This window comes from Psammomys obesus, unplaced genomic scaffold, assembly GCF_907164565.1.
Source record: "Psammomys obesus unplaced genomic scaffold, mPsaObe1.curated_primary_1811, whole genome shotgun sequence".
NCBI lineage: Eukaryota > Metazoa > Chordata > Mammalia > Rodentia > Muridae > Psammomys > Psammomys obesus.
In genome coordinates, this window is record NW_026593286.1 from 46,403,685 (window position 1) to 46,415,407 (window position 11,723).

Here is an 11,723-nt window from a genome sequence, read left to right on the forward strand (position 1 = left end):
TCAACAAATGGTGCTGGTCCAACTGGATGTCTACATGTAGAAAAATGTAAATAGATCCATACTCATCACCTTGCACAAAACTGAAGTCCAAGTGGATCTAAGACCTCAACAGAAAACCAGACACATTAAATCAGCTAAAAGAAAAAGTGGGGAATACCCTAGAAATCATTGGTACAGGAGAAAACTTCCTGAACAGAACACCAACTGCACAGGCTCTAGAAGCAACAATCAATAAATGGGACCTCATGAAATTGAAAAGCTTCTGTAAAGCAGAGAACACCGTCATCAAAACAAAGAGACTGCCTACAGGTTGGGAAAGAATCATAACCAACCCTTTATCTGACAGAGGACTCATATCCAGTATATATAAAGAACTAAAGAAACTGAAAAGCAGTAAACCAACTAATCCCCTTTAAAAAATGGGGAATAGAGCTAAACAGAATTCTCTGTAGAGGAATATCAAATGGCAGAGAAGCACTTAAAGAAATGCTCAACCACATTAGCCATTAGGGAAATGCAAATCAAAATGACCCTGAGATTTCACCTTACTCCCATCAGAATGGCCAAGATCAAAAACTCAAGTGACAACACATGCTGGAGAGGTTATGGAGAAAGGGGAACCCTTCTCCACTGCTGGTGGGAATGTAAACTGGTACAACCACTCTGGAAATCAATCTGTTGCTTTCTCAGACAACTAGGAATAGCGCTTCCTCAAGATCCAGCCATACTGCTCCTAGGTATATATCCAAAAGAGGCTCAAGTACACAAAAAGGACATTTGCTCAACCATGTTTTTGGCAATCTTATTTGTAATAGCCAGAAGCTGAAAACAGCCCAGGTGCCCCTCAACTGAAGAATGGATGCAGAAACTGTGGTACATCTATACAATGGTGTATTACTCAGCAATGAAAAAGAAGGAAATCATGAAATTTGCAGGTAAATGGTGGGACCTGGAAAGGATCATCCTGAGTGAGTTGTCCCAGAAGCAAAAAGACACACAGGGTATATATTCACTCATATAAATATACAACATAGAATAAACTCACTAAAATTTGCACATCTAAACAAACTAAGCAAAAGAGAGGACCCTAACTAAAATGTTCAATCCCCATCCTGAAAGGCAAAGTGGATGAACATCAGAAGAAAAAGAAAACAGGAAACAACCTCGGAACCTGCCACAGAGGGCCTCTGAAAGCCTCTGCCATGCAGACTATCAAAGCAGATGCTGAGCCTGATGGCCAACTATGGGCAGAGTGAATGGAATTTTATGTAAGAAGTGGGAAATAGTAAAAGCTGGAGGGGACGGGAACTCCACAAGGAGAGCAACAGAACAAGAAAATCTGAACACGGCGAACTTCCCAGAGACTCATACTCCAACCTAGAACCCTGACAATGCAGCCACTTTTGATGAGAATTGATAGACTAAGATCAGAAAGAAGGAGAGGAGAACCTTCCGTATCAGTGGACTTGGGTAGGGGCATGTATGCAGAAAGGGGGGAGGGTGGAGCCGGGAGGGGAATAGGGAGGGGCTTATGGGGGGATACAAAATGAATAAAGTGTAATTAATAAAAGTTAAATAAAAAATTAAAAAAATAAAATAAAATTATACATTAAAAATAGAGATACAAGAAAAAAGGAAGAAGAAAAAAAGAAAAAAGATGTTTGCTTTTCAATTTATTTAATAGCTATTGGTCTGTTTAATAGCTGTTTTGATTTCTAAAAAAAAATAAGTTAGTCTAGTTTTGAAATTTAAAAATTGAGGAAATCAAATCTATTACTATTTCTATACATCAAAATTCATCACACAAGAAATATAAATATCAAAACCCTTCACATAGAATCAGAATAAGCATACAGATAGTCATTTGATGACCGAGTTTGATTTTTAATTTGATTTTTATAATGTAATATAATTATATAAAACTGTTAGGTCTTACTTCTGAGAAGAGACTCAAAAAGTGAAGATTGAAAAATTCAACTATAAAACATTTTGAGTCAAATAAATCTTCTTTACTCAGAAATAGTTGTATTATGTAACCCCACAAAACTAATTTAAGTGTTTTATTGGCAATGTAAATAAAATATTGAAATAATAAATACGTGAAATGGCAAACATCGCTGTTCTCTATGGGAGAAGATGCCATATAGTGACAAGATGTTGTCGGCTATAGAGGTAAACAGTTAATACATAAAATATTACATATTTTCATTCACTTCTAAAAATTATAAGGGAATGAGAATTATGTAGAATATGATTTTTATTTTATTTCTTCTGACAACCATCCCAGGCCCTCTCACAAGTTATTATAATGCATTAACTATCTACAGCTTTTTGAAAAAGGGATTTACTTTGCCGAATGGAATAACTATTTCTGAGCTGAAGTGGTGAAAAAAATGTTTCAGATTGATGTTTGGCTTATGACCGTAATTTGTTGATATGCTAAAAGTTAGTAGAGACATAAATAGAAAACAAATATATGCCCAACACAACAGAGACTTCTGATGGTGTTCTCCATCACATTTGTAGGTCCAATCTGCTCATCAGAGAATATGGCTATCTACATCTTATAGCTTTTAGTTGGCTGCAAATAATGATGACTTGTCAACATAAAGCACAGACAAACATGAACTGAAACCATAACTGGTAAGACAAGCTACTTGTTTAAGTGTTTGATTAAATACTAAGAAAAGGCCAATATATGATTGCTACCACTCACAGCAGGCTGTTCTGAACCCTGAACACCTACACTATTTTATCTTCAGGGTGTTTTACACTTCTATTTTTCATTTTTTTGCTCTTCCTTCTTTCGGTCTCAGTTTAGTGGTTAACTGCATGTAGTTTAAGCAAAGTCATGTATTGTCTAGTCTCAGGCAAAATTTAACCACAAAGCAAACATTGGGTGTTCATTATAAGATTATTTTATAATGTTTATTTCATCTTTCATATCATATTGCACAGGCTAAGACTGTATCACTTTATATTTTTAAATTTTTATTTTTTAAATGCCTTTTAAGTAAAAAAACTTTTATTTAACAATTAGCAATTTGTTAATTACTTTATATGCATTGCAGTTATTCAAAAAGTGTTCAAAATTTTCTCTGTGGAAGCATTCATTTTATTCAGTGTCCAGTGAAAATATATCTTAAATTAATTTCCTAGGTCTTACCTCAGGCCTCTATTTTTAGACTTAAAAGGCAAGAGAAAAAAATTTCAGCTCATTTTTGGGGTGTGGTGGAGGTGATTGTCGCGCGCGGCCTTTGCCGATAAGGACGACGCAACAACCGAGGATTTCTTCAGCGGCAAGTTTATTGAACAGCTCTTTCTTGCAGATGGTGAAGGACCCAAACCCCGGGTTGTGCTCTGCTTAAATAGCCAGCAGCGCGACCTGTCCGTCTGTAATTGGTGCTCTGTTCAAGTCTTCATAAGCATATGGCTGGCAATTGGAGTGCAGCCTAAACCCTCATTAGCATAAAGCTGCGCATGCGTATACTGCAGGGCGGCGCAGGCAAGAAGCGCGAAAATGCTGGCAAGAAGAACCAGGAAGCAGGAAGCCGGCGCCATCTTGTAATGGCGGGAGCGGCTCCCGACAGGTGATCAAAAATGTCTTGACATTTAAGTGCACTTTATATTACGAAAAGACTCAGAGTGAGGACACATACCTGTTCTTCTTTACGTGCAGTTTTGTAGCTTTTGGATCTAGTCTCTGTAATCTCCAAAACTTGTTTTCAGCAACTTGCTGCTTAAATTGAATGCCCTCACGCCCTGTTCCTCTCAGTCAAGATAGTATTATTGGCAGAAGGGATTTCTGGATGGAAACTTCTGATGATAACTAATGTGGCACCCCTTCACACTTACCAACTGACAGGTCTATCTCTATTTGTTTGGAGAGAGGTGTGGTAATTCCACCTGTGTTGGCAAACAATTTGCCACACTGACTCACAACTAAGATACATTGTTAAACACAAGCTGGACACTACATAACATTTAAGCAGCACCTGTTGAAAATTTACAACTAATGGGTGCAATTACTTAACAGTTTTCCCAAGAGGAGCTCTGCCTTATCTCTTTAATTCAATTCACTTTGCTACAAAGTCTTTGATGTATATTCAGTGTCTGGCTGTAAACAGAGGTAAAAATGTTTATTCATTAGATAATAAGAAGAACCTTGGTTGTTGAGAAAATGTTTACAGGGAAGAAATATATTCTCCTTATAGAGTTTTGTTTCAGACACTTAGCTTTGAATTTTGCATAAATAATTTATTAGAAATCATTTAATATCACATATAGTTAAACGGACTAGTCATAACAAAATACATGTAGTCTTACATAAGCCCTCATTGTGATTTTCAGAATTCATATAATTTAAAGTTGAATAGATTTGATCACACTTAGAAATTATAGTTCCCTACATTTGACCAAAAGACTAAGAAGCAATGAGAAGTTACAGTTGCCCATCATGATTTTTCTTTTTAATTGGTGTTCTTTGGCCATATTCAATGGCGATGCCCTGGAATGACTATACAAGTTGTTTTTTTTTTTTTTCCAGATTTTTAAAAAAATTTTTATTATTAGTTACATTTTACTATCTCTGTATCCCAGCTGTATCCTGCTCCCTCATTCCCTCACAGTCCCACCTCATCTCCTCCCTGCCCCTTTCCAAGTTCACTGATAGGGGAGGACCTCCTCCCCTTTCATCTGACCCTGTTTTATCAGGTATCTTCAGGGCTGGCTGCAAAGTCCTCCTCCGTGGCCTTGCAGGGTTGCTCCTTGGGGCGTGGGGAGGTCAAAGAGCCTGCCATTGAGTTCAGGTCAGAAATAGTCCCTGTTCCCCTTCCTAGGGTACCCACTTGGTTGCTGAGGTACCACAGGCTACATCCAAGCAGAGGTTCTAGGTTATATCCATACATGATCCTTGGTTGGAGAAACAGTCTCATATAAGACCCCAGTACCCTGATATATTTGGTCCTTGTAGAGCTCCTGTCCTCTCCATGTCATACTAACTCCCTCTTTGTTCATAAGATTCCCTGCACTCTTCCGAAGGTTTGGATATGAGTCTTAGTATCTGCTTTGATACACTGCTAGGTAGAGTCTTTCAGAGGCCCTTGTGGTAGACTCCTGTCATGTTACTTTTTTCTCTTACATCCAATGCCCATCCCATTTATCTTCCTAAGTGAGGATTGATCATCTTAACCTGGGTCTTCTTTCTTGTTTATCTTCTTCAGGTGTATAGATTTCATTATATTTATCATATCTTATAGGTCTATATAAGTGAGTATATACCATGTGTGTCTTTCTGCTTCTGGGATACCTCACTCAGAATGATCCTTTCTAGATCCCATCATTTGTCTGCAAATTTCATGATTTCCTCATTTTTTATTAATGAGTAATATTCCATTGTGTAAAAATACCACAATCTCTGTTCCGTTCCCCAATAGAGGGACATCTCGGTTGTTTGCAGGTTCTGGCAATTACAAATAACGCTGCTGCAAACATGGTTGAGCAAATGTCCTTCTTGTTTACTTAAACAACTTTTAGATATATGCCTAGGAGTGGTATAGCTGGGTTTTGAGAAAGCATTATTCTTGTCTGAGAATGCGCCAGATTGAATTCCAAAGTGGTTGTACAAGTTTACATTCCCACCAGCAATGGAGGAGGGTTCCCCTTTCTCCACAACCTTTCCAGCATGTGCTGTCATTTGAGTTTTTGATTTTAGCAATTTTGATGGGTGTAAGGTGAAATTTCATGGTTGTTTTGATTTGCATCTCTCCAATGGCTAAGAATGCTGTGCATCTCTTTAAGTGTTTCTTTGCCATTCTTTATTACTCTGTAGAGAATTCTCTGTTTAGCTCCATACCTCACCTTTTTAATTGGATTTCTTGATTTATTGCTTTTTAAATTCTTTAGTTCTTTATATATTCTAGATATCAGTCCTCTGTCAGATATAGGGTTGGTGAAGATACTTTCCCAGTCTTTAGGTTGTCATTTTGTTCTGACAAAAGTGTCTTTTGCTTTACAAAAGCTTTTCAGTTTCATGAGGTACCATTTATTGATTATTGCTCTTAGAGCCTGTGCTGTTGGTGTTCTGTTCAGGAAATTGTCTCCTGTGCCAATGAGTTCTAGGCTCATCCCCACTTTTTTTCTAACTGATTTAGAGTATCTGGTTTTATGTTGAGGTCTTTGATCCACTTGGAATTTAGTTTTGTGCAGGGTGATAAATATAGATCTATTTTCATTTTGCTGCATGTAGACATCTAGTTGGACCAGAATCATTTGTTGAAAATGTTGACTTTTTTCCATTGAATGGTTTTGGCTTCTTTGTCAAAAATCAAGTATTCATAGGTGTGTGGGTTTATTTCTGCATCTTCTATTCAGTTCCATTGATCCTCCTTTCTGTTTCTATACCAATACCATGCAGTTTTTATTACTATTGCTTTGTAGTACAGCTTGAGATCGGGGATGGAGATACCTCTAGATAATCTGTTGTTGTACAGGGTCGTTTTGGAGATTCTGGGTTTTTGTTTCTGCATATGAAGCTTTCAAGGTCTGTAGAGAATTGTGTTGGTATTTTGATGGGAATTGCATTGAATCTGTAGATTGCTTTTGCCAGTAAGGCCATTTTCACTATGTTAATCCTACCAATCCATCCATCTTCTGATATCTTCTTCAATGTCTTTCTTCAGAGACTTAATTTTTTTTTTTTTAACAGATCTTTCACTTGCTTGGTTAGAGTCACCTCAAGGTACTTAATGTTATTAGTAGCTATTGTGAATGTTGTTGCCCTGATTTCTTTCTCTGCCCTTTTGTCTTTGGTATACAGGCAGGTTTCTGATTTTTTTGAGTTGATTTTGTATCCAGCCACTTTGCTGAAGGTGTTTATCAGCTGAAGGAGTTCTCTGGTTGAATTTTTGGGGTCGCTCATGTATACTATCATATCATCGGCGAATAGTGACACTTTGACCTCTTTCTTTCTGATTAGATCTCCTTTAGTTGTCTATTGTTCTAGCTAGGACTTCAAGTACTATGTTGAACAGATATGGAGAGAGTGGGCAGCCTTGCTTTGTCCCTGATTTCAGTGAGATTGACTCAAGTTTCTCTCCATTGAGTTTGATGTTGGCTATAGGCTTATTGTATATTGCCCTTACTATGTTTAGGTATGTGCCTTGTATCCATAATTTTTCCAAAACTTTAAACATAAATGGGTGTTGGACTTTGTCAAATGCTTTTTTGGTGTCTAAGGAGATGATCATGTGGTTTTTCTCCTTCAGTTTGTTTATGTGGTGGATTACATTGATGGATTTCTGTATGTTGAACCACCCCTGCATGCCTGGGATGAAGCCTACTTGGTCATGCTGGATGATATCTTTGATGTATTTTTGGATTTGGTTTGTAAGTATTTGATTGAATATTTTTGCATCAATGTTCATAAGAGAGATAGGTCTGAAGTTTTCTTTTTTTTCCTTGGGTCTTTGTGTAGTTTAGGTATCAAGGTGACTGTGGATTCCTAGAATGAGTTTCATAATGTTCCTTCTGTTTCTATTTTGTGGAATAGTTTGGAGAGAATTGGACCACTTCTCTGAAGTTCTGGTAGAATTTTGCACTGAATCCATTTGGTCCAGGGCTTTTATTTGGAAGGGAGACTGTTGTTGACTGCTTCTATTTCCTTGGGGGATATAGGACTATTCAATGTTTCTATCTGATCTTGAGTTAATTTTGGTAGATGGAATCTATCAAAAAAATTGTCCTCTCCAGATTTGGAGAGGACAGGAACTCCACAAGGAGAGCAACAGAACCAAAAAATCTGAGCGCAGGGGTCTTTTCTGAGACTGATACTCCAACCAAGGACTATGCATGGAGATAACCTAAGACCCCTGCACAGATGTAGCCCATGGCAGTTCAGTATCCAAGTGGATTCCACTTGGATACTGGAACAGGGACTGTCTCTGACATGAACTGATTGGTCTGCTCTTTAATTACCTCACCCTGAGGGGAAAGCAGCATTACCAGGCCACATAAGAAGACAGTGCTGCTACTCCTGATGAGACCTAATTGATTAGGATCAGAAGGAAGGAAAATAAGTCCTCCCCTATCAGTGGACTTGGGGAGGGGCATCCATGCAGAGGGTGGAGGAAGGGAAGGATTGGGATAGGAGGAGGGAGGGAACCACAGGGGATATATAGTGAATAAAGTGTAATTAATAATGAATTAAAAAAATAAAAATGTTCATTTCTTTTTGATCTTCAAATTTTTGTGGCATATAGGCTTTTGTAGTATGACCTAATGTTTGGATTTCCTCACTGTCTGTAGTTATGTCCCCCTTTTCATTTCTGATTTTGCTGATTTGAATAGTTTCTCTCTGCCTTTTAGTTAGCTTGGCTAAGGGTTTGTCTATCTTATTGATTTTCTTAAAGAACCAGCTCTTTGGTTCAGTCTCATGACCTCTATTAGAGACATTGTTTCTTTGTTTAATTTCTGTGTTGGGATTGATGTGTGATTTAAGTTTTAATAATGTTTCATTTATGAATGTAGGCACTCTTGGATTTGGGGCATAGATTTTCAGAATTGTGAGTTGAATACTTTGATATTGATAGCTAATATTGACCAATGAACATCAGTTCTTTTTATTGTGGAGTTGTTGGTCTTACTGTGTTTCATTGCTTGTTTTCTTTTAATTCTTGTTGAGGTATTTTCTGTATGTCACATTTTCTTGGGTGAAGTTGTGTTCATTGGATTGGAGTTTCCCTTGTAGTATCTTCTGCAGGGCTGGTTTGCTGTATGGATATTGCATAAATTTAGTTTTGTCATGGAATATTTTATTTTCTCCATCTATGTTGATTGAAAGCTTTGCAGGATATAGTAGTCTGGATTTGCATCTGTGGTCTCTTAAAGTCTGCATGACATCTGCCCAGGCCCTTCTGGCTTTCATAGTTTCTGATGAGAAGTCTGGTGTGATTCTGATAGGTCTACCTTCATATGTTACTTGGCCTTTTTCCCTTGCTGCTTTTAATATCTTTTCTTTGTTCTGTAGATTTAGTGTTTTTGACTATGATGTGACGTGATGTGTTTCTTTTCTGGTCTAGTCTATTTGGTGTTCTGTAGGCCTCTTGTATATTTATGGACATCTCTTTCTTTAATTTGGGAACATTTTCTTCTATGATTTTCTTGAAAATATTTTCTAGACCTTGGAGCCTGGAGTCTTCTTTTTTATCGATTCCTATTATTCTTAGATTTCTTCTTTTCATGGGGTTCTTGATTTCTTGGATATTTTGTGTTTGGGATTTTTCTGATTTTAGGTTTTTTTTTTGTTGTTGTTGTTTTTGTTTTTTTGAGAGGAGTATTAATTTCTGGGAGTGTATCTTCAGCACCAGAGATTCTCTCTTCTATCTTTTGCATTCTGTTCATAATGCTTACCTTTATGGTTCCTGATCTTTTCTCTAAGTTCTCCAGCTCCATGGTTTTCTCTGTTTGTGTTTTCCCTATTGATTCTAATTCTGTTTTCATGCCTTGCACCATTTCCTTCATCTGTTTGAATGTGGATTCCTATCTCTCTATGATGGTCTCTATATTTTTGTTCATTTCCTCTCTAGATGCCACTAATTGTATCTCTACTTGTGCCCCTATTTGAGTGTCTATATTTGCCTGTGTTTCTTTGAGAATTTTGTTCATTTGTCTTTCTTTGCCTCTGATTGATTGGCCAAATGTTTGATAGATTTGTTCATTTCTTCTTTAACTGTCTGAATTTGTATGGCCATTGCTCTGAGAGATTTGTTTGTTTCATCTTTATGAGCCTGAAAGAAGTGGGTAAGCATAGCTTTAAAGTCATTTTCCTGCGCTTCTGTTGAATTGGAGTATCCATCAATTTTGGGGGTTGCTGGTGAAGCCATGATGTCCTGACTTATGTTGGATGTGTTCTTTCGCTATTGGCTTATCTGAATCCTTCCCTGTTTGTTTCTGGATTCTGTAGTTCAGACTCATACTGTCTCTCTCTGGTGTCTGGAGAGTTCCTCAGGAAACTGAGAGAAGTCCTGTGGCCTCAGTGTGTGTGTTGGTGCTTTAGCTGTACCTGTGGGAGGAAAGTCTGTGGGCACAAAAGGGCAAATGTGGGCGTGTGTATGTGTGTGTGTGTGTGTGTGTGTGTGTGTGTATAAGTGTGCCTCAAGGGACAGAGTAATAGAGAATGTTGAACCCTTGAGTGTGTGGGAGGGGCTCTGCCTTGCAGGCTTCTAGGGGGTTACTTGTGCATGCACTGTAGATGTAGCAGGCGCTGGTGATGGTCACAGCACAATTTCCGGCATTATCCACCATAACTCCTTAGTTGGACCCGCAGAGCAGGTGGTTCAATGTCCCAAGTGATCTTTTCTTTCCCACAGTGGGTATGTCGGTGGGAGGGGTCTGATGCCTGGCTTCTATTTTAGAAGGACCCTGGATCTGGGGCTCTGCAGACAGTCAAGGGCACACTCACTCTCAAGCATGTCACATCAGCAAGGATTGGAGTATCTGGGCTATCTGCTCTCTGGTTTGGCCCTGCTTGGTCTTATGCAGGAGGACTGATGTACTCTGCCTGCTCAGTGCTGCTGCAGCTGCTAGGTTAGGAAGTCCAGCTGTAGCTGGAGACTGGGATGCCAGTCCAGATGCTTTCTGGGAAGTCCTGGGGGTCCTCCCCTATGTTCTCTACACCTGGGAGGCCCAGCACCTGGTGTGCCTAGCTTGTATGGCGGATCTGCTGGGGTTTGGTAGCTATATAGTATATTATCTGTCACTGAGGGTTTTGTCTGGCCATACAGTCAGTAGCTAGGAGACCCTGCAAAGTCAGTATGGCTGCTAGTGTAAGACCTGGAGTCTCACTGCTTAGGAGCACAGGAGCGCCCCCTTCCCAGGAACTATCACAGACCAAAACTCGATGTAAAAGCAAGAGGTTTTATTGCTATCACGATAGGGTCGCCCCTCCAAAGATAGGAAATGACCCTGAACATGCAAAGCACAGGGTTTTTATACCTGAAAATCAGATCACTTTTGTTCTATAGTTTACAGCTGGTTGTAGATAGTTTACAGCTGGTTGTTTCTCAGAACAGTTCACCCCTTCAAGAGCTATCTGCACCTGGCTTCAATTCAAATAATCACAGTTGTTTTTCTCATTCCCAGGTGGCCCCTCATTCCCAGGTGATCCTTTAATAGCAGATCTGGAACCCTGGGAGGATGGTGCAGTGGATCTTGGACTCCAAGGCAGGTACAGCTGACAATTGCGGCTAAGGGGCCAGGAGCCTTGCCTCTGCCACTGCAGTCCCCAGGCAGTGAGCTCTGAGCTGAGAATCAAGGTGAGCCAGTTGTGCAGAGGGGGAGGGAGGCTCAAAAACGGGGAGTGCCTGGAGATCAAAGAATCATTTCTCTCTTTCCCCAGACAAGTCCATGGGTGACCAGAGACTAAAGTTCTCACCTCATTTAGAAAGCCTCACTGTTGTTTCTCTGGCTTCAGAAGTCCTTCCCCTCACCAAATCAGGTGGTTCAGCTCCTCTGCAACTTAGAAACTGTGTGTGCTAGTCGCCATCTTGCCTCTGCCCTATACAGATTGTTTTTGACTACCTGATTCATGTTACTGGATAATTATATGTTAAATTCAGTTGTCAATTTGTTGAGAACTAGAATCACTTGAGAGATGGATCTCTGGATATCTATCTATATCTATCTATCTATCTATCTATCTATCTATCTATCTATCTATCTATCTA